The following is an 18,026-nucleotide window of genomic DNA, read 5'->3' as shown; positions in this document are numbered from 1 at the left end:
CCAGCAGCAGCAGCAGCAGGAGAGGTAATTAATCAGCAACCCTCCTGCTAAGGGTAGACAGCTGCTCGTTCCACCCCCCCCCCGCCTTAATTGGTTCTCCTCCCTTCCAACGGTGTTGAGGCGGGTGGGAACAGCCGGGGGTTGAGGGTACTGTGCTAAAAGAGGTGGAGTTATGCAGATCTAAAACGCGTGGATTGCAGCAGCAGCAAGCCGAAAAGTGCAGGCATGTGAGGGATCTAGAGGTTGACAGCATGTCTTCTTAACGGGAGTCCAGGTGGCCATCTCCACAAATGGACTTTTCAGAATCCTTGGGTGGCACCGTAGTCGGAAGCCAATTCTGGTTATCGCTTCTCGGCCTTTTGGCTAAGATCAAGTGTAGTATCTGTTCTTATCAGTTTAATATCTGATACGTCCCCTATCTGGGGACCATATATTAAATGGATTTTTAGAACAGGGAGATGGAAAAAGAGCTTGCTCTGTCCACTCCACGCATTGACCTGGTATTGCAGTATCTCCAGGACCGGTGCACCCCTTCTTTAATGCAGTTTCTAAAATCAGAAAGAATTGAATTCAATGCTTTTTGTTCATTTTTCTTGTTTGTCGGATTTTGGGATGGACTCTTTGGCTTTGCTTTTCTTCTCCTCATTGGATTTTTCATGTTAAAAGTTGCAGAAGCCAGATGACAAGCTCATTTTGGTTCAACTTCAGCAACTGTGCATTGCATTGCCATGTAATGTAATGTAATGCAATGCTATCTATCTAGCTCTCCCTCTATACTTCCTTTTGGATAAACAGACATATTAGGCAAGCATTTTGGAGCTTTCACCTAAATAACTACAGGTGGTGAGATAAGCTGCACAATATAATTGACCTTTCAGTATATTGTTGCACACACACCATCTATTTAGCAAATGCCCTTGTTATCAACAGCAGCCTTTTAAACTCACCTGAGCTAACAGGTATGTGAGCTGGTTACTCTGCTGCGCTTAAAATTTCTTTTTTGGTTTGCTACAATGCCTTTTCTGAAACGTTGTCTCCCTCTGCTGGAACACTGACTTCTTTCATTTAATGCCTGCAGACTATAAAAGAGAAACCAACCCAAAAAGTTTGGTTGATTAGTCTGTGGCATTCTTTTAAACTGTTGCTTATGGCGGTCTCTGTGAGCTTCTCAGTGACATTCAGCCATCCAGGTATCCCGCCTGCAGTAGACGGAATGTGGCAATGGAACGCTGGCTGCGCGTGTCATAATAGGCTCTGAGCCTTTATATACCTGCGCACAGCAGCAGCCACCTTCAGTCTGCTGCTGGACAGCCAGCAGCAGCAGCAGCAGGAGAGGTAATTAATCAGCAACCCTCCTGCTAAGGGTAGACAGCTGCTCGTTCCACCCCCCCCCCCGCCTTAATTGGTTCTCCTCCCTTCCAACGGTGTTGAGGCGGGTGGGAACAGCCGGGGGTTGAGGGTACTGTGCTAAAAGAGGTGGAGTTATGCAGATCTAAAACGCGTGGATTGCAGCAGCAGCAAGCCGAAAAGTGCAGGCATGTGAGGGATCTAGAGGTTGACAGCATGTCTTCTTAACGGGAGTCCAGGTGGCCATCTCCACAAATGGACTTTTCAGAATCCTTGGGTGGCACCGTAGTCGGAAACCAATTCTGGTTATCGCTTCTCGGCCTTTTGGCTAAGATCAAGTGTAGTATCTGTTCTTATCAGTTTAATATCTGATACGTCCCCTATCTGGGGACCATATATTAAATGGATTTTTAGAACAGGGAGATGGAAAAAGAGCTTGCTCTGTCCACTCCACGCATTGACCTGGTATTGCAGTATCTCCAGGACCGGTGCACCCCTTCTTTAATGCAGTTTCTAAAATCAGAAAGAATTGAATTCAATGCTTTTTGTTCATTTTGCTTGTTTGTCGGATTTTGGGATGGACTCTTTGGCTTTGCTTTTCTTCTCCTCATTGGATTTTTCATGTTAAAAGTTGCAGAAGCCAGATGACAAGCTCATTTTGGTTCAACTTCAGCAACTGTGCATTGCATTGCCATGTAATGTAATGTAATGCAATGCTATCTATCTAGCTCTCCCTCTATACTTCCTTTTGGATAAACAGACATATTAGGCAAGCATTTTGGAGCTTTCACCTAAATAACTACAGGTGGTGAGATAAGCTGCACAATATAATTGACCTTTCAGTATATTGTTGCACACACACCATCTATTTAGCAAATGCCCTTGTTATCAACAGCAGCCTTTTAAACTCACCTGAGCTAACAGGTATGTGAGCTGGTTACTCTGCTGCGCTTAAAATTTCTTTTTTGGTTTGCTACAATGCCTTTTCTGAAACGTTGTCTCCCTCTGCTGGAACACTGACTTCTTTCATTTAATGCCTGCAGACTATAAAAGAGAAACCAACCCAAAAAGTTTGGTTGATTAGTCTGTGGCATTCTTTTAAACTGTTGCTTATGGCGGTCTCTGTGAGCTTCTCAGTGACATTCAGCCATCCAGGTATCCCGCCTGCAGTAGACGGAATGTGGCAATGGAACGCTGGCTGCGCGTGTCATAATAGGCTCTGAGCCTTTATATACCTGCGCACAGCAGCAGCCACCTTCAGTCTGCTGCTGGACAGCCAGCAGCAGCAGCAGCAGGAGAGGTAATTAATCAGCAACCCACCTGCTAAGGGTAGACAGCTGCTCGTTCCACCCCCCCCCCCGCCTTAATTGGTTCTCCTCCCTTCCAACGGTGTTGAGGCGGGTGGGAACAGCCGGGGGTTGAGGGTACTGTGCTAAAAGAGGTGGAGTTATGCAGATCTAAAACGCGTGGATTGCAGCAGCAGCAAGCCGAAAAGTGCAGGCATGTGAGGGATCTAGAGGTTGACAGCATGTCTTCTTAACGGGAGTCCAGGTGGCCATCTCCACAAATGGACTTTTCAGAATCCTTGGGTGGCACCGTAGTCGGAAACCAATTCTGGTTATCGCTTCTCGGCCTTTTGGCTAAGATCAAGTGTAGTATCTGTTCTTATCAGTTTAATATCTGATACGTCCCCTATCTGGGGACCATATATTAAATGGATTTTTAGAACAGGGAGATGGAAAAAGAGCTTGCTCTGTCCACTCCACGCATTGACCTGGTATTGCAGTATCTCCAGGACCGGTGCACCCCTTCTTTAATGCAGTTTCTAAAATCAGAAAGAATTGAATTCAATGCTTTTTGTTCATTTTGCTTGTTTGTCGGATTTTGGGATGGACTCTTTGGCTTTGCTTTTCTTCTCCTCATTGGATTTTTCATGTTAAAAGTTGCAGAAGCCAGATGACAAGGTCATTTTGGTTCAACTTCAGCAACTGTGCATTGCATTGCCATGTAATGTAATGTAATGCAATGCTATCTATCTAGCTCTCCCTCTATACTTCCTTTTGGATAAACAGACATATTAGGCAAGCATTTTGGAGCTTTCACCTAAATAACTACAGGTGGTGAGATAAGCTGCACAATATAATTGACCTTTCAGTATATTGTTGCACACACACCATCTATTTAGCAAATGCCCTTGTTATCAACAGCAGCCTTTTAAACTCACCTGAGCTAACAGGTATGTGAGCTGGTTACTCTGCTGCGCTTAAAATTTCTTTTTTGGTTTGCTACAATGCCTTTTCTGAAACGTTGTCTCCCTCTGCTGGAACACTGACTTCTTTCATTTAATGCCTGCAGACTATAAAAGAGAAACCAACCCAAAAAGTTTGGTTGATTAGTCTGTGGCATTCTTTTAAACTGTTGCTTATGGCGGTCTCTGTGAGCTTCTCAGTGACATTCAGCCATCCAGGTATCCCGCCTGCAGTAGACGGAATGTGGCAATGGAACGCTGGCTGCGCGTGTCATAATAGGCTCTGAGCCTTTATATACCTGCGCACAGCAGCAGCCACCTTCAGTCTGCTGCTGGACAGCCAGCAGCAGCAGCAGGAGAGGTAATTAATCAGCAACCCTCCTGCTAAGGGTAGACAGCTGCTCGTTCCACCCCCCCCCCCGCCTTAATTGGTTCTCCTCCCTTCCAACGGTGTTGAGGCGGGTGGGAACAGCCGGGGGTTGAGGGTACTGTGCTAAAAGAGGTGGAGTTATGCAGATCTAAAACGCGTGGATTGCAGCAGCAGCAAGCCGAAAAGTGCAGGCATGTGAGGGATCTAGAGGTTGACAGCATGTCTTCTTAACGGGAGTCCAGGTGGCCATCTCCACAAATGGACTTTTCAGAATCCTTGGGTGGCACCGTAGTCGGAAACCAATTCTGGTTATCGCTTCTCGGCCTTTTGGCTAAGATCAAGTGTAGTATCTTTTGAAAAGGCAGTTTTGTCCTTGGGCTGCCCTAGTAAATTGATGCATATTACACACTGGTTTGGTGCACTTGTTAGTACGCCAGGTGGCTCATAGAGTTATCTGATGGAAAACATGGCCCTCCAGGATCGAAGTCACTAGGCTGGGTAAGTGTGAGGGCTTTGGAGCAATGTGCCCCAGGAGTAGGCGCCCTGGTGGGAGTCCAAGCTTACTGGGACTGGGAACCCCAGAAAGACTTGGCTTCGTAGCACGCCGCACCTTTGCCAATCATACTTTCTGAGCAACCCCCCCTATTCCTGGCCTCCGGGCTAGGAAGGGGAATTTTTATAAACCCGGTCGGAGGTCCGGTCAGCTTTGGGCTGAGAAACCAACACAGGCTCCAGCTCCACTAGGGTGGCAGCCTAGATGGAAGCTGGGAGCACGAAAACGGCTCTTTTCCGGCTTCGGCTAGGGAGAGCATCGGAGATCCCTGACCCTCGCTGTGGCCTTCTGGCTCGGAGGGATGGGGATGGTTTATTGGGGACCCTCTCCTCCGGGAAGGGTCCACATGAATCCTCGCCTCGTGCGCTGTTTTGGTGTGACTTCGGTCACATTTTTCAGTGCCTTGGATGCAGCTTCAATCAAAAATCTGTTATTATCAGTTTAATATCTGATACGTCCCCTATCTGGGGACCATATATTAAATGGATTTTTAGAACAGGGAGATGGAAAAAGAGCTTGCTCTGTCCACTCCACGCATTGACCTGGTATTGCAGTATCTCCAGGACCGGTGCACTCCCTTCTTTAATGCAGTTTCTAAAATCAGAAAGAATTGAATTCAATGCTTTTTGTTCATTTTGCTTGTTTGTCGGATTTTGGGATGGACTCTTTGGCTTTGCTTTTCTTCTCCTCATTGGATTTTTCATGTTAAAAGTTGCAGAAGCCAGATGACAAGCTCATTTTGGTTCAACTTCAGCAACTGTGCATTGCATTGCCATGTAATGTAATGTAATGCAATGCTATCTATCTAGCTCTCCCTCTATACTTCCTTTTGGATAAACAGACATATTAGGCAAGCATTTTGGAGCTTTCACCTAAATAACTACAGGTGGTGAGATAAGCTGCACAATATAATTGACCTTTCAGTATATTGTTGCACACACACCATCTATTTAGCAAATGCCCTTGTTATCAACAGCAGCCTTTTAAACTCACCTGAGCTAACAGGTATGTGAGCTGGTTACTCTGCTGCGCTTAAAATTTCTTTTTTGGTTTGCTACAATGCCTTTTCTGAAACGTTGTCTCCCTCTGCTGGAACACTGACTTCTTTCATTTAATGCCTGCAGACTATAAAAGAGAAACCAACCCAAAAAGTTTGGTTGATTAGTCTGTGGCATTCTTTTAAACTGTTGCTTATGGCGGTCTCTGTGAGCTTCTCAGTGACATTCAGCCATCCAGGTATCCCGCCTGCAGTAGACGGAATGTGGCAATGGAACGCTGGCTGCGCGTGTCATAATAGGCTCTGAGCCTTTATATACCTGCGCACAGCAGCAGCCACCTTCAGTCTGCTGCTGGACAGCCAGCAGCAGCAGCAGCAGGAGAGGTAATTAATCAGCAACCCTCCTGCTAAGGGTAGACAGCTGCTCGTTCCACCCCCCCCCCCGCCTTAATTGGTTCTCCTCCCTTCCAACGGTGTTGAGGCGGGTGGGAACAGCCGGGGGTTGAGGGTACTGTGCTAAAAGAGGTGGAGTTATGCAGATCTAAAACGCGTGGATTGCAGCAGCAGCAAGCCGAAAAGTGCAGGCATGTGAGGGATCTAGAGGTTGACAGCATGTCTTCTTAACGGGAGTCCAGGTGGCCATCTCCACAAATGGACTTTTCAGAATCCTTGGGTGGCACCGTAGTCGGAAACCAATTCTGGTTATCGCTTCTCGGCCTTTTGGCTAAGATCAAGTGTAGTATCTGTTCTTATCAGTTTAATATCTGATACGTCCCCTATCTGGGGACCATATATTAAATGGATTTTTAGAACAGGGAGATGGAAAAAGAGCTTGCTCTGTCCACTCCACGCATTGACCTGGTATTGCAGTATCTCCAGGACCGGTGCACCCCTTCTTTAATGCAGTTTCTAAAATCAGAAAGAATTGAATTCAATGCTTTTTGTTCATTTTGCTTGTTTGTCGGATTTTGGGATGGACTCTTTGGCTTTGCTTTTCTTCTCCTCATTGGATTTTTCATGTTAAAAGTTGCAGAAGCCAGATGACAAGCTCATTTTGGTTCAACTTCAGCAACTGTGCATTGCATTGCCATGTAATGTAATGTAATGCAATGCTATCTATCTAGCTCTCCCTCTATACTTCCTTTTGGATAAACAGACATATTAGGCAAGCATTTTGGAGCTTTCACCTAAATAACTACAGGTGGTGAGATAAGCTGCACAATATAATTGACCTTTCAGTATATTGTTGCACACACACCATCTATTTAGCAAATGCCCTTGTTATCAACAGCAGCCTTTTAAACTCACCTGAGCTAACAGGTATGTGAGCTGGTTACTCTGCTGCGCTTAAAATTTCTTTTTTGGTTTGCTACAATGCCTTTTCTGAAACGTTGTCTCCCTCTGCTGGAACACTGACTTCTTTCATTTAATGCCTGCAGACTATAAAAGAGAAACCAACCCAAAAAGTTTGGTTGATTAGTCTGTGGCATTCTTTTAAACTGTTGCTTATGGCGGTCTCTGTGAGCTTCTCAGTGACATTCAGCCATCCAGGTATCCCGCCTGCAGTAGACGGAATGTGGCAATGGAACGCTGGCTGCGCGTGTCATAATAGGCTCTGAGCCTTTATATACCTGCGCACAGCAGCAGCCACCTTCAGTCTGCTGCTGGACAGCCAGCAGCAGCAGCAGGAGAGGTAATTAATCAGCAACCCTCCTGCTAAGGGTAGACAGCTGCTCGTTCCACCCCCCCCCCCGCCTTAATTGGTTCTCCTCCCTTCCAACGGTGTTGAGGCGGGTGGGAACAGCCGGGGGTTGAGGGTACTGTGCTAAAAGAGGTGGAGTTATGCAGATCTAAAACGCGTGGATTGCAGCAGCAGCAAGCCGAAAAGTGCAGGCATGTGAGGGATCTAGAGGTTGACAGCATGTCTTCTTAACGGGAGTCCAGGTGGCCATCTCCACAAATGGACTTTTCAGAATCCTTGGGTGGCACCGTAGTCGGAAACCAATTCTGGTTATCGCTTCTCGGCCTTTTGGCTAAGATCAAGTGTAGTATCTTTTGAAAAGGCAGTTTTGTCCTTGGGCTGCCCTAGTAAATTGATGCATATTACACACTGGTTTGGTGCACTTGTTAGTACGCCAGGTGGCTCATAGAGTTATCTGATGGAAAACATGGCCCTCCAGGATCGAAGTCACTAGGCTGGGTAAGTGTGAGGGCTTTGGAGCAATGTGCCCCAGGAGTAGGCGCCCTGGTGGGAGTCCAAGCTTACTGGGACTGGGAACCCCAGAAAGACTTGGCTTCGTAGCACGCCGCACCTTTGCCAATCATACTTTCTGAGCAACCCCCCCTATTCCTGGCCTCCGGGCTAGGAAGGGGAATTTTTATAAACCCGGTCGGAGGTCCGGTCAGCTTTGGGCTGAGAAACCAACACAGGCTCCAGCTCCACTAGGGTGGCAGCCTAGATGGAAGCTGGGAGCACGAAAACGGCTCTTTTCCGGCTTCGGCTAGGGAGAGCATCGGAGATCCCTGACCCTCGCTGTGGCCTTCTGGCTCGGAGGGATGGGGATGGTTTATTGGGGACCCTCTCCTCCGGGAAGGGTCCACATGAATCCTCGCCTCGTGCGCTGTTTTGGTGTGACTTCGGTCACATTTTTCAGTGCCTTGGATGCAGCTTCAATCAAAAATCTGTTCTTATCAGTTTAATATCTGATACGTCCCCTATCTGGGGACCATATATTAAATGGATTTTTAGAACAGGGAGATGGAAAAAGAGCTTGCTCTGTCCACTCCACGCATTGACCTGGTATTGCAGTATCTCCAGGACCGGTGCACCCCTTCTTTAATGCAGTTTCTAAAATCAGAAAGAATTGAATTCAATGCTTTTTGTTCATTTTGCTTGTTTGTCGGATTTTGGGATGGACTCTTTGGCTTTGCTTTTCTTCTCCTCATTGGATTTTTCATGTTAAAAGTTGCAGAAGCCAGATGACAAGCTCATTTTGGTTCAACTTCAGCAACTGTGCATTGCATTGCCATGTAATGTAATGTAATGCAATGCTATCTATCTAGCTCTCCCTCTATACTTCCTTTTGGATAAACAGACATATTAGGCAAGCATTTTGGAGCTTTCACCTAAATAACTACAGGTGGTGAGATAAGCTGCACAATATAATTGACCTTTCAGTATATTGTTGCACACACACCATCTATTTAGCAAATGCCCTTGTTATCAACAGCAGCCTTTTAAACTCACCTGAGCTAACAGGTATGTGAGCTGGTTACTCTGCTGCGCTTAAAATTTCTTTTTTGGTTTGCTACAATGCCTTTTCTGAAACGTTGTCTCCCTCTGCTGGAACACTGACTTCTTTCATTTAATGCCTGCAGACTATAAAAGAGAAACCAACCCAAAAAGTTTGGTTGATTAGTCTATGGCATTCTTTTAAACTGTTGCTTATGGCGGTCTCTGTGAGCTTCTCAGTGACATTCAGCCATCCAGGTATCCCGCCTGCAGTAGACGGAATGTGGCAATGGAACGCTGGCTGCGCGTGTCATAATAGGCTCTGAGCCTTTATATACCTGCGCACAGCAGCAGCCACCTTCAGTCTGCTGCTGGACAGCCAGCAGCAGCAGCAGCAGGAGAGGTAATTAATCAGCAACCCTCCTGCTAAGGGTAGACAGCTGCTCGTTCCACCCCCCCGCCTTAATTGGTTCTCCTCCCTTCCAACGGTGTTGAGGCGGGTGGGAACAGCCGGGGGTTGAGGGTACTGTGCTAAAAGAGGTGGAGTTATGCAGATCTAAAACGCGTGGATTGCAGCAGCAGCAAGCCGAAAAGTGCAGGCATGTGAGGGATCTAGAGGTTGACAGCATGTCTTCTTAACGGGAGTCCAGGTGGCCATCTCCACAAATGGACTTTTCAGAATCCTTGGGTGGCACCGTAGTCGGAAACCAATTCTGGTTATCGCTTCTCGGCCTTTTGGCTAAGATCAAGTGTAGTATCTGTTCTTATCAGTTTAATATCTGATACGTCCCCTATCTGGGGACCATATATTAAATGGATTTTTAGAACAGGGAGATGGAAAAAGAGCTTGCTCTGTCCACTCCACGCATTGACCTGGTATTGCAGTATCTCCAGGACCGGTGCACCCCTTCTTTAATGCAGTTTCTAAAATCAGAAAGAATTGAATTCAATGCTTTTTGTTCATTTTGCTTGTTTGTCGGATTTTGGGATGGACTCTTTGGCTTTGCTTTTCTTCTCCTCATTGGATTTTTCATGTTAAAAGTTGCAGAAGCCAGATGACAAGCTCATTTTGGTTCAACTTCAGCAACTGTGCATTGCATTGCCATGTAATGTAATGTAATGCAATGCTATCTATCTAGCTCTCCCTCTATACTTCCTTTTGGATAAACAGACATATTAGGCAAGCATTTTGGAGCTTTCACCTAAATAACTACAGGTGGTGAGATAAGCTGCACAATATAATTGACCTTTCAGTATATTGTTGCACACACACCATCTATTTAGCAAATGCCCTTGTTATCAACAGCAGCCTTTTAAACTCACCTGAGCTAACAGGTATGTGAGCTGGTTACTCTGCTGCGCTTAAAATTTCTTTTTTGGTTTGCTACAATGCCTTTTCTGAAACGTTGTCTCCCTCTGCTGGAACACTGACTTCTTTCATTTAATGCCTGCAGACTATAAAAGAGAAACCAACCCAAAAAGTTTGGTTGATTAGTCTGTGGCATTCTTTTAAACTGTTGCTTATGGCGGTCTCTGTGAGCTTCTCAGTGACATTCAGCCATCCAGGTATCCCGCCTGCAGTAGACGGAATGTGGCAATGGAACGCTGGCTGCGCGTGTCATAATAGGCTCTGAGCCTTTATATACCTGCGCACAGCAGCAGCCACCTTCAGTCTGCTGCTGGACAGCCAGCAGCAGCAGCATCAGGAGAGGTAATTAATCAGCAACCCTCCTGCTAAGGGTAGACAGCTGCTCGTTCCACCCCCCCCCCCCCGCCTTAATTGGTTCTCCTCCCTTCCAACGGTGTTGAGGCGGGTGGGAACAGCCGGGGGTTGAGGGTACTGTGCTAAAAGAGGTGGAGTTATGCAGATCTAAAACGCGTGGATTGCAGCAGCAGCAAGCCGAAAAGTGCAGGCATGTGAGGGATCTAGAGGTTGACAGCATGTCTTCTTAACGGGAGTCCAGGTGGCCATCTCCACAAATGGACTTTTCAGAATCCTTGGGTGGCACCGTAGTCGGAAACCAATTCTGGTTATCGCTTCTCGGCCTTTTGGCTAAGATCAAGTGTAGTATCTGTTCTTATCAGTTTAATATCTGATACGTCCCCTATCTGGGGACCATATATTAAATGGATTTTTAGAACAGGGAGATGGAAAAAGAGCTTGCTCTGTCCACTCCACGCATTGACCTGGTATTGCAGTATCTCCAGGACCGGTGCACCCCTTCTTTAATGCAGTTTCTAAAATCAGAAAGAATTGAATTCAATGCTTTTTGTTCATTTTGCTTGTTTGTCGGATTTTGGGATGGACTCTTTGGCTTTGCTTTTCTTCTCCTCATTGGATTTTTCATGTTAAAAGTTGCAGAAGCCAGATGACAAGCTCATTTTGGTTCAACTTCAGCAACTGTGCATTGCATTGCCATGTAATGTAATGTAATGCAATGCTATCTATCTAGCTCTCCCTCTATACTTCCTTTTGGATAAACAGACATATTAGGCAAGCATTTTGGAGCTTTCACCTAAATAACTACAGGTGGTGAGATAAGCTGCACAATATAATTGACCTTTCAGTATATTGTTGCACACACACCATCTATTTAGCAAATGCCCTTGTTATCAACAGCAGTCTTTTAAACTCACCTGAGCTAACAGGTATGTGAGCTGGTTACTCTGCTGCGCTTAAAATTTCTTTTTTGGTTTGCTACAATGCCTTTTCTGAAACGTTGTCTCCCTCTGCTGGAACACTGACTTCTTTCATTTAATGCCTGCAGACTATAAAAGAGAAACCAACCCAAAAAGTTTGGTTGATTAGTCTGTGGCATTCTTTTAAACTGTTGCTTATGGCGGTCTCTGTGAGCTTCTCAGTGACATTCAGCCATCCAGGTATCCCGCCTGCAGTAGACGGAATGTGGCAATGGAACGCTGGCTGCGCGTGTCATAATAGGCTCTGAGCCTTTATATACCTGCGCACAGCAGCAGCCACCTTCAGTCTGCTGCTGGACAGCCAGCAGCAGCAGCATCAGGAGAGGTAATTAATCAGCAACCCTCCTGCTAAGGGTAGACAGCTGCTCGTTCCACCCCCCCCCCCCCGCCTTAATTGGTTCTCCTCCCTTCCAACGGTGTTGAGGCGGGTGGGAACAGCCGGGGGTTGAGGGTACTGTGCTAAAAGAGGTGGAGTTATGCAGATCTAAAACGCGTGGATTGCAGCAGCAGCAAGCCGAAAAGTGCAGGCATGTGAGGGATCTAGAGGTTGACAGCATGTCTTCTTAACGGGAGTCCAGGTGGCCATCTCCACAAATGGACTTTTCAGAATCCTTGGGTGGCACCGTAGTCGGAAACCAATTCTGGTTATCGCTTCTCGGCCTTTTGGCTAAGATCAAGTGTAGTATCTGTTCTTATCAGTTTAATATCTGATACGTCCCCTATCTGGGGACCATATATTAAATGGATTTTTAGAACAGGGAGATGGAAAAAGAGCTTGCTCTGTCCACTCCACGCATTGACCTGGTATTGCAGTATCTCCAGGACCGGTGCACCCCTTCTTTAATGCAGTTTCTAAAATCAGAAAGAATTGAATTCAATGCTTTTTGTTCATTTTGCTTGTTTGTCGGATTTTGGGATGGACTCTTTGGCTTTGCTTTTCTTCTCCTCATTGGATTTTTCATGTTAAAAGTTGCAGAAGCCAGATGACAAGCTCATTTTGGTTCAACTTCAGCAACTGTGCATTGCATTGCCATGTAATGTAATGTAATGCAATGCTATCTATCTAGCTCTCCCTCTATACTTCCTTTTGGATAAACAGACATATTAGGCAAGCATTTTGGAGCTTTCACCTAAATAACTACAGGTGGTGAGATAAGCTGCACAATATAATTGACCTTTCAGTATATTGTTGCACACACACCATCTATTTAGCAAATGCCCTTGTTATCAACAGCAGCCTTTTAAACTCACCTGAGCTAACAGGTATGTGAGCTGGTTACTCTGCTGCGCTTAAAATTTCTTTTTTGGTTTGCTACAATGCCTTTTCTGAAACGTTGTCTCCCTCTGCTGGAACACTGACTTCTTTCATTTAATGCCTGCAGACTATAAAAGAGAAACCAACCCAAAAAGTTTGGTTGATTAGTCTGTGGCATTCTTTTAAACTGTTGCTTATGGCGGTCTCTGTGAGCTTCTCAGTGACATTCAGCCATCCAGGTATCCCGCCTGCAGTAGACGGAATGTGGCAATGGAACGCTGGCTGCGCGTGTCATAATAGGCTCTGAGCCTTTATATACCTGCGCACAGCAGCAGCCACCTTCAGTCTGCTGCTGGACAGCCAGCAGCAGCAGCATCAGGAGAGGTAATTAATCAGCAACCCTCCTGCTAAGGGTAGACAGCTGCTCGTTCCACCCCCCCCCCCGCCTTAATTGGTTCTCCTCCCTTCCAACGGTGTTGAGGCGGGTGGGAACAGCCGGGGGTTGAGGGTACTGTGCTAAAAGAGGTGGAGTTATGCAGATCTAAAACGCGTGGATTGCAGCAGCAGCAAGCCGAAAAGTGCAGGCATGTGAGGGATCTAGAGGTTGACAGCATGTCTTCTTAACGGGAGTCCAGGTGGCCATCTCCACAAATGGACTTTTCAGAATCCTTGGGTGGCACCGTAGTCGGAAACCAATTCTGGTTATCGCTTCTCGGCCTTTTGGCTAAGATCAAGTGTAGTATCTGTTCTTATCAGTTTAATATCTGATACGTCCCCTATCTGGGGACCATATATTAAATGGATTTTTAGAACAGGGAGATGGAAAAAGAGCTTGCTCTGTCCACTCCACGCATTGACCTGGTATTGCAGTATCTCCAGGACTGGTGCACCCCTTCTTTAATGCAGTTTCTAAAATCAGAAAGAATTGAATTCAATGCTTTTTGTTCATTTTGCTTGTTTGTCGGATTTTGGGATGGACTCTTTGGCTTTGCTTTTCTTCTCCTCATTGGATTTTTCATGTTAAAAGTTGCAGAAGCCAGATGACAAGCTCATTTTGGTTCAACTTCAGCAACTGTGCATTGCATTGCCATGTAATGTAATGTAATGCAATGCTATCTATCTAGCTCTCCCTCTATACTTCCTTTTGGATAAACAGACATATTAGGCAAGCATTTTGGAGCTTTCACCTAAATAACTACAGGTGGTGAGATAAGCTGCACAATATAATTGACCTTTCAGTATATTGTTGCACACACACCATCTATTTAGCAAATGCCCTTGTTATCAACAGCAGCCTTTTAAACTCACCTGAGCTAACAGGTATGTGAGCTGGTTACTCTGCTGCGCTTAAAATTTCTTTTTTGGTTGGCTACAATGCCTTTTCTGAAACGTTGTCTCCCTCTGCTGGAACACTGACTTCTTTCATTTAATGCCTGCAGACTATAAAAGAGAAACCAACCCAAAAAGTTTGGTTGATTAGTCTATGGCATTCTTTTAAACTGTTGCTTATGGCGGTCTCTGTGAGCTTCTCAGTGACATTCAGCCATCCAGGTATCCCGCCTGCAGTAGACGGAATGTGGCAATGGAACGCTGGCTGCGCGTGTCATAATAGGCTCTGAGCCTTTATATACCTGCGCACAGCAGCAGCCACCTTCAGTCTGCTGCTGGACAGCCAGCAGCAGCAGCAGCAGGAGAGGTAATTAATCAGCAACCCTCCTGCTAAGGGTAGACAGCTGCTCGTTCCACCCCCCCCGCCTTAATTGGTTCTCCTCCCTTCCAACGGTGTTGAGGCGGGTGGGAACAGCCGGGGGTTGAGGGTACTGTGCTAAAAGAGGTGGAGTTATGCAGATCTAAAACGCGTGGATTGCAGCAGCAGCAAGCCGAAAAGTGCAGGCATGTGAGGGATCTAGAGGTTGACAGCATGTCTTCTTAACGGGAGTCCAGGTGGCCATCTCCACAAATGGACTTTTCAGAATCCTTGGGTGGCACCGTAGTCGGAAACCAATTCTGGTTATCGCTTCTCGGCCTTTTGGCTAAGATCAAGTGTAGTATCTGTTCTTATCAGTTTAATATCTGATACGTCCCCTATCTGGGGACCATATATTAAATGGATTTTTAGAACAGGGAGATGGAAAAAGAGCTTGCTCTGTCCACTCCACGCATTGACCTGGTATTGCAGTATCTCCAGGACCGGTGCACCCCTTCTTTAATGCAGTTTCTAAAATCAGAAAGAATTGAATTCAATGCTTTTTGTTCATTTTGCTTGTTTGTCGGATTTTGGGATGGACTCTTTGGCTTTGCTTTTCTTCTCCTCATTGGATTTTTCATGTTAAAAGTTGCAGAAGCCAGATGACAAGCTCATTTTGGTTCAACTTCAGCAACTGTGCATTGCATTGCCATGTAATGTAATGTAATGCAATGCTATCTATCTAGCTCTCCCTCTATACTTCCTTTTGGATAAACAGACATATTAGGCAAGCATTTTGGAGCTTTCACCTAAATAACTACAGGTGGTGAGATAAGCTGCACAATATAATTGACCTTTCAGTATATTGTTGCACACACACCATCTATTTAGCAAATGCCCTTGTTATCAACAGCAGCCTTTTAAACTCACCTGAGCTAACAGGTATGTGAGCTGGTTACTCTGCTGCGCTTAAAATTTCTTTTTTGGTTTGCTACAATGCCTTTTCTGAAACGTTGTCTCCCTCTGCTGGAACACTGACTTCTTTCATTTAATGCCTGCAGACTATAAAAGAGAAACCAACCCAAAAAGTTTGGTTGATTAGTCTGTGGCATTCTTTTAAACTGTTGCTTATGGCGGTCTCTGTGAGCTTCTCAGTGACATTCAGCCATCCAGGTATCCCGCCTGCAGTAGACGGAATGTGGCAATGGAACGCTGGCTGCGCGTGTCATAATAGGCTCTGAGCCTTTATATACCTGCGCACAGCAGCAGCCACCTTCAGTCTGCTGCTGGACAGCCAGCAGCAGCAGCATCAGGAGAGGTAATTAATCAGCAACCCTCCTGCTAAGGGTAGACAGCTGCTCGTTCCACCCCCCCCCCCGCCTTAATTGGTTCTCCTCCCTTCCAACGGTGTTGAGGCGGGTGGGAACAGCCGGGGGTTGAGGGTACTGTGCTAAAAGAGGTGGAGTTATGCAGATCTAAAACGCGTGGATTGCAGCAGCAGCAAGCCGAAAAGTGCAGGCATGTGAGGGATCTAGAGGTTGACAGCATGTCTTCTTAACGGGAGTCCAGGTGGCCATCTCCACAAATGGACTTTTCAGAATCCTTGGGTGGCACCGTAGTCGGAAACCAATTCTGGTTATCGCTTCTCGGCCTTTTGGCTAAGATCAAGTGTAGTATCTGTTCTTATCAGTTTAATATCTGATACGTCCCCTATCTGGGGACCATATATTAAATGGATTTTTAGAACAGGGAGATGGAAAAAGAGCTTGCTCTGTCCACTTCACGCATTGACCTGGTATTGCAGTATCTCCAGGACCGGTGCACCCCTTCTTTAATGCAGTTTCTAAAATCAGAAAGAATTGAATTCAATGCTTTTTGTTCATTTTGCTTGTTTGTCGGATTTTGGGATGGACTCTTTGGCTTTGCTTTTCTTCTCCTCATTGGATTTTTCATGTTAAAAGTTGCAGAAGCCAGATGACAAGCTCATTTTGGTTCAACTTCAGCAACTGTGCATTGCATTGCCATGTAATGTAATGTAATGCAATGCTATCTATCTAGCTCTCCCTCTATACTTCCTTTTGGATAAACAGACATATTAGGCAAGCATTTTGGAGCTTTCACCTAAATAACTACAGGTGGTGAGATAAGCTGCACAATATAATTGACCTTTCAGTATATTGTTGCACACACACCATCTATTTAGCAAATGCCCTTGTTATCAACAGCAGCCTTTTAAACTCACCTGAGCTAACAGGTATGTGAGCTGGTTACTCTGCTGCGCTTAAAATTTCTTTTTTGGTTTGCTACAATGCCTTTTCTGAAACGTTGTCTCCCTCTGCTGGAACACTGACTTCTTTCATTTAATGCCTGCAGACTATAAAAGAGACACCAACCCAAAAAGTTTGGTTGATTAGTCTGTGGCATTCTTTTAAACTGTTGCTTATGGCGGTCTCTGTGAGCTTCTCAGTGACATTCAGCCATCCAGGTATCCCGCCTGCAGTAGACGGAATGTGGCAATGGAACGCTGGCTGCGCGTGTCATAATAGGCTCTGAGCCTTTATATACCTGCGCACAGCAGCAGCCACCTTCAGTCTGCTGCTGGACAGCCAGCAGCAGCAGCAGCAGGAGAGGTAATTAATCAGCAACCCTCCTGCTAAGGGTAGACAGCTGCTCGTTCCACCCCCCCCGCCTTAATTGGTTCTCCTCCCTTCCAACCGTGTTGAGGCGGGTGGGAACAGCCGGGGGTTGAGGGTACTGTGCTAAAAGAGGTGGAGTTATGCAGATCTAAAACGCGTGGATTGCAGCAGCAGCAAGCCGAAAAGTGCAGGCATGTGAGGGATCTAGAGGTTGACAGCATGTCTTCTTAACGGGAGTCCAGGTGGCCATCTCCACAAATGGACTTTTCAGAATCCTTGGGTGGCACCGTAGTCAGAAACCAATTCTGGTTATCGCTTCTCGGCCTTTTGGCTAAGATCAAGTGTAGTATCTGTTCTTATCAGTTTAATATCTGATACGTCCCCTATCTGGGGACCATATATTAAATGGATTTTTAGAACAGGGAGATGGAAAAAGAGCTTGCTCTGTCCACTCCACGCATTGACCTGGTATTGCAGTATCTCCAGGACCGGTGCACCCCTTCTTTAATGCAGTTTCTAAAATCAGAAAGAATTGAATTCAATGCTTTTTGTTAATTTTGCTTGTTTGTCGGATTTTGGGATGGACTCTTTGGCTTTGCTTTTCTTCTCCTCATTAGATTTTTCATGTTAAAAGTTGCAGAAGCCAGATGACAAGCTCATTTTGGTTCAACTTCAGCAACTGTGCATTGCATTGCCATGTAATGTAATGTAATGCAATGCTATCTATCTAGCTCTCCCTCTATACTTCCTTTTGGATAAACAGACATATTAGGCAAGCATTTTGGAGCTTTCACCTAAATAACTACAGGTGGTGAGATAAGCTGCACAATATAATTGACCTTTCAGTATATTGTTGCACACACACCATCTATTTAGCAAATGCCCTTGTTATCAACAGCAGCCTTTTAAACTCACCTGAGCTAACAGGTATGTGAGCTGGTTACTCTGCTGCGCTTAAAATTTCTTTTTTGGTTTGCTACAATGCCTTTTCTGAAACGTTG

General features: G+C 45.7%; 11 non-coding genes and 4 pseudogenes across 11 annotated transcripts; all 15 read left to right on the top strand.

Annotated features, from left to right (window-relative positions):
- Window positions 1-343: 343 nt before the first annotated feature.
- LOC141242878 (U2 spliceosomal RNA) lies at window positions 344-534 on the top strand. The gene has a single exon (XR_012307235.1). It is a non-coding gene; the product is annotated as a U2 spliceosomal RNA (small nuclear RNA).
- Window positions 535-1,655: 1,121 nt separating this feature from the next.
- LOC141242877 (U2 spliceosomal RNA) lies at window positions 1,656-1,846 on the top strand. Its single transcript, XR_012307234.1, has one exon. It is a non-coding gene; the product is annotated as a U2 spliceosomal RNA (small nuclear RNA).
- A 1,121-nt stretch (window positions 1,847-2,967) lies between these two features.
- LOC141242875 (U2 spliceosomal RNA) lies at window positions 2,968-3,158 on the top strand. The gene has a single exon (XR_012307232.1). It is a non-coding gene; the product is annotated as a U2 spliceosomal RNA (small nuclear RNA).
- A 1,118-nt stretch (window positions 3,159-4,276) lies between these two features.
- LOC141242992 (U2 spliceosomal RNA) lies at window positions 4,277-4,392 on the top strand (annotated as a pseudogene).
- A 524-nt stretch (window positions 4,393-4,916) lies between these two features.
- Window positions 4,917-5,097, top strand: LOC141242976 (U2 spliceosomal RNA; annotated as a pseudogene).
- A 1,122-nt stretch (window positions 5,098-6,219) lies between these two features.
- On the top strand, window positions 6,220-6,410 carry LOC141242874 (U2 spliceosomal RNA). The gene has a single exon (XR_012307231.1). It is a non-coding gene; the product is annotated as a U2 spliceosomal RNA (small nuclear RNA).
- Window positions 6,411-7,528: 1,118 nt separating this feature from the next.
- Window positions 7,529-7,644, top strand: LOC141242991 (U2 spliceosomal RNA; annotated as a pseudogene).
- A 524-nt stretch (window positions 7,645-8,168) lies between these two features.
- Window positions 8,169-8,349, top strand: LOC141242973 (U2 spliceosomal RNA; annotated as a pseudogene).
- A 1,117-nt stretch (window positions 8,350-9,466) lies between these two features.
- On the top strand, window positions 9,467-9,657 carry LOC141242873 (U2 spliceosomal RNA). The gene has a single exon (XR_012307230.1). It is a non-coding gene; the product is annotated as a U2 spliceosomal RNA (small nuclear RNA).
- A 1,123-nt stretch (window positions 9,658-10,780) lies between these two features.
- LOC141242872 (U2 spliceosomal RNA) lies at window positions 10,781-10,971 on the top strand. Its single transcript, XR_012307229.1, has one exon. It is a non-coding gene; the product is annotated as a U2 spliceosomal RNA (small nuclear RNA).
- Window positions 10,972-12,094: 1,123 nt separating this feature from the next.
- On the top strand, window positions 12,095-12,285 carry LOC141242871 (U2 spliceosomal RNA). The gene has a single exon (XR_012307228.1). It is a non-coding gene; the product is annotated as a U2 spliceosomal RNA (small nuclear RNA).
- A 1,121-nt stretch (window positions 12,286-13,406) lies between these two features.
- On the top strand, window positions 13,407-13,597 carry LOC141242928 (U2 spliceosomal RNA). The gene has a single exon (XR_012307282.1). It is a non-coding gene; the product is annotated as a U2 spliceosomal RNA (small nuclear RNA).
- A 1,118-nt stretch (window positions 13,598-14,715) lies between these two features.
- On the top strand, window positions 14,716-14,906 carry LOC141242870 (U2 spliceosomal RNA). The gene has a single exon (XR_012307227.1). It is a non-coding gene; the product is annotated as a U2 spliceosomal RNA (small nuclear RNA).
- A 1,121-nt stretch (window positions 14,907-16,027) lies between these two features.
- LOC141242943 (U2 spliceosomal RNA) lies at window positions 16,028-16,218 on the top strand. The gene has a single exon (XR_012307296.1). It is a non-coding gene; the product is annotated as a U2 spliceosomal RNA (small nuclear RNA).
- Window positions 16,219-17,336: 1,118 nt separating this feature from the next.
- LOC141242869 (U2 spliceosomal RNA) lies at window positions 17,337-17,527 on the top strand. The gene has a single exon (XR_012307226.1). It is a non-coding gene; the product is annotated as a U2 spliceosomal RNA (small nuclear RNA).
- The last annotated feature ends 499 nt before the right edge of the window (window positions 17,528-18,026 follow it).

This window comes from Phyllobates terribilis, unplaced genomic scaffold (genome assembly GCF_046119375.1).
Source record: "Phyllobates terribilis strain yellow unplaced genomic scaffold, ASM4611937v1 Scaffold_1090__1_contigs__length_425415, whole genome shotgun sequence".
Lineage (NCBI taxonomy): Eukaryota > Metazoa > Chordata > Amphibia > Anura > Dendrobatidae > Phyllobates > Phyllobates terribilis.
Note: the sequence above shows the minus strand (reverse complement) of the source record. Positions and strands in the feature narration are given on the sequence as shown.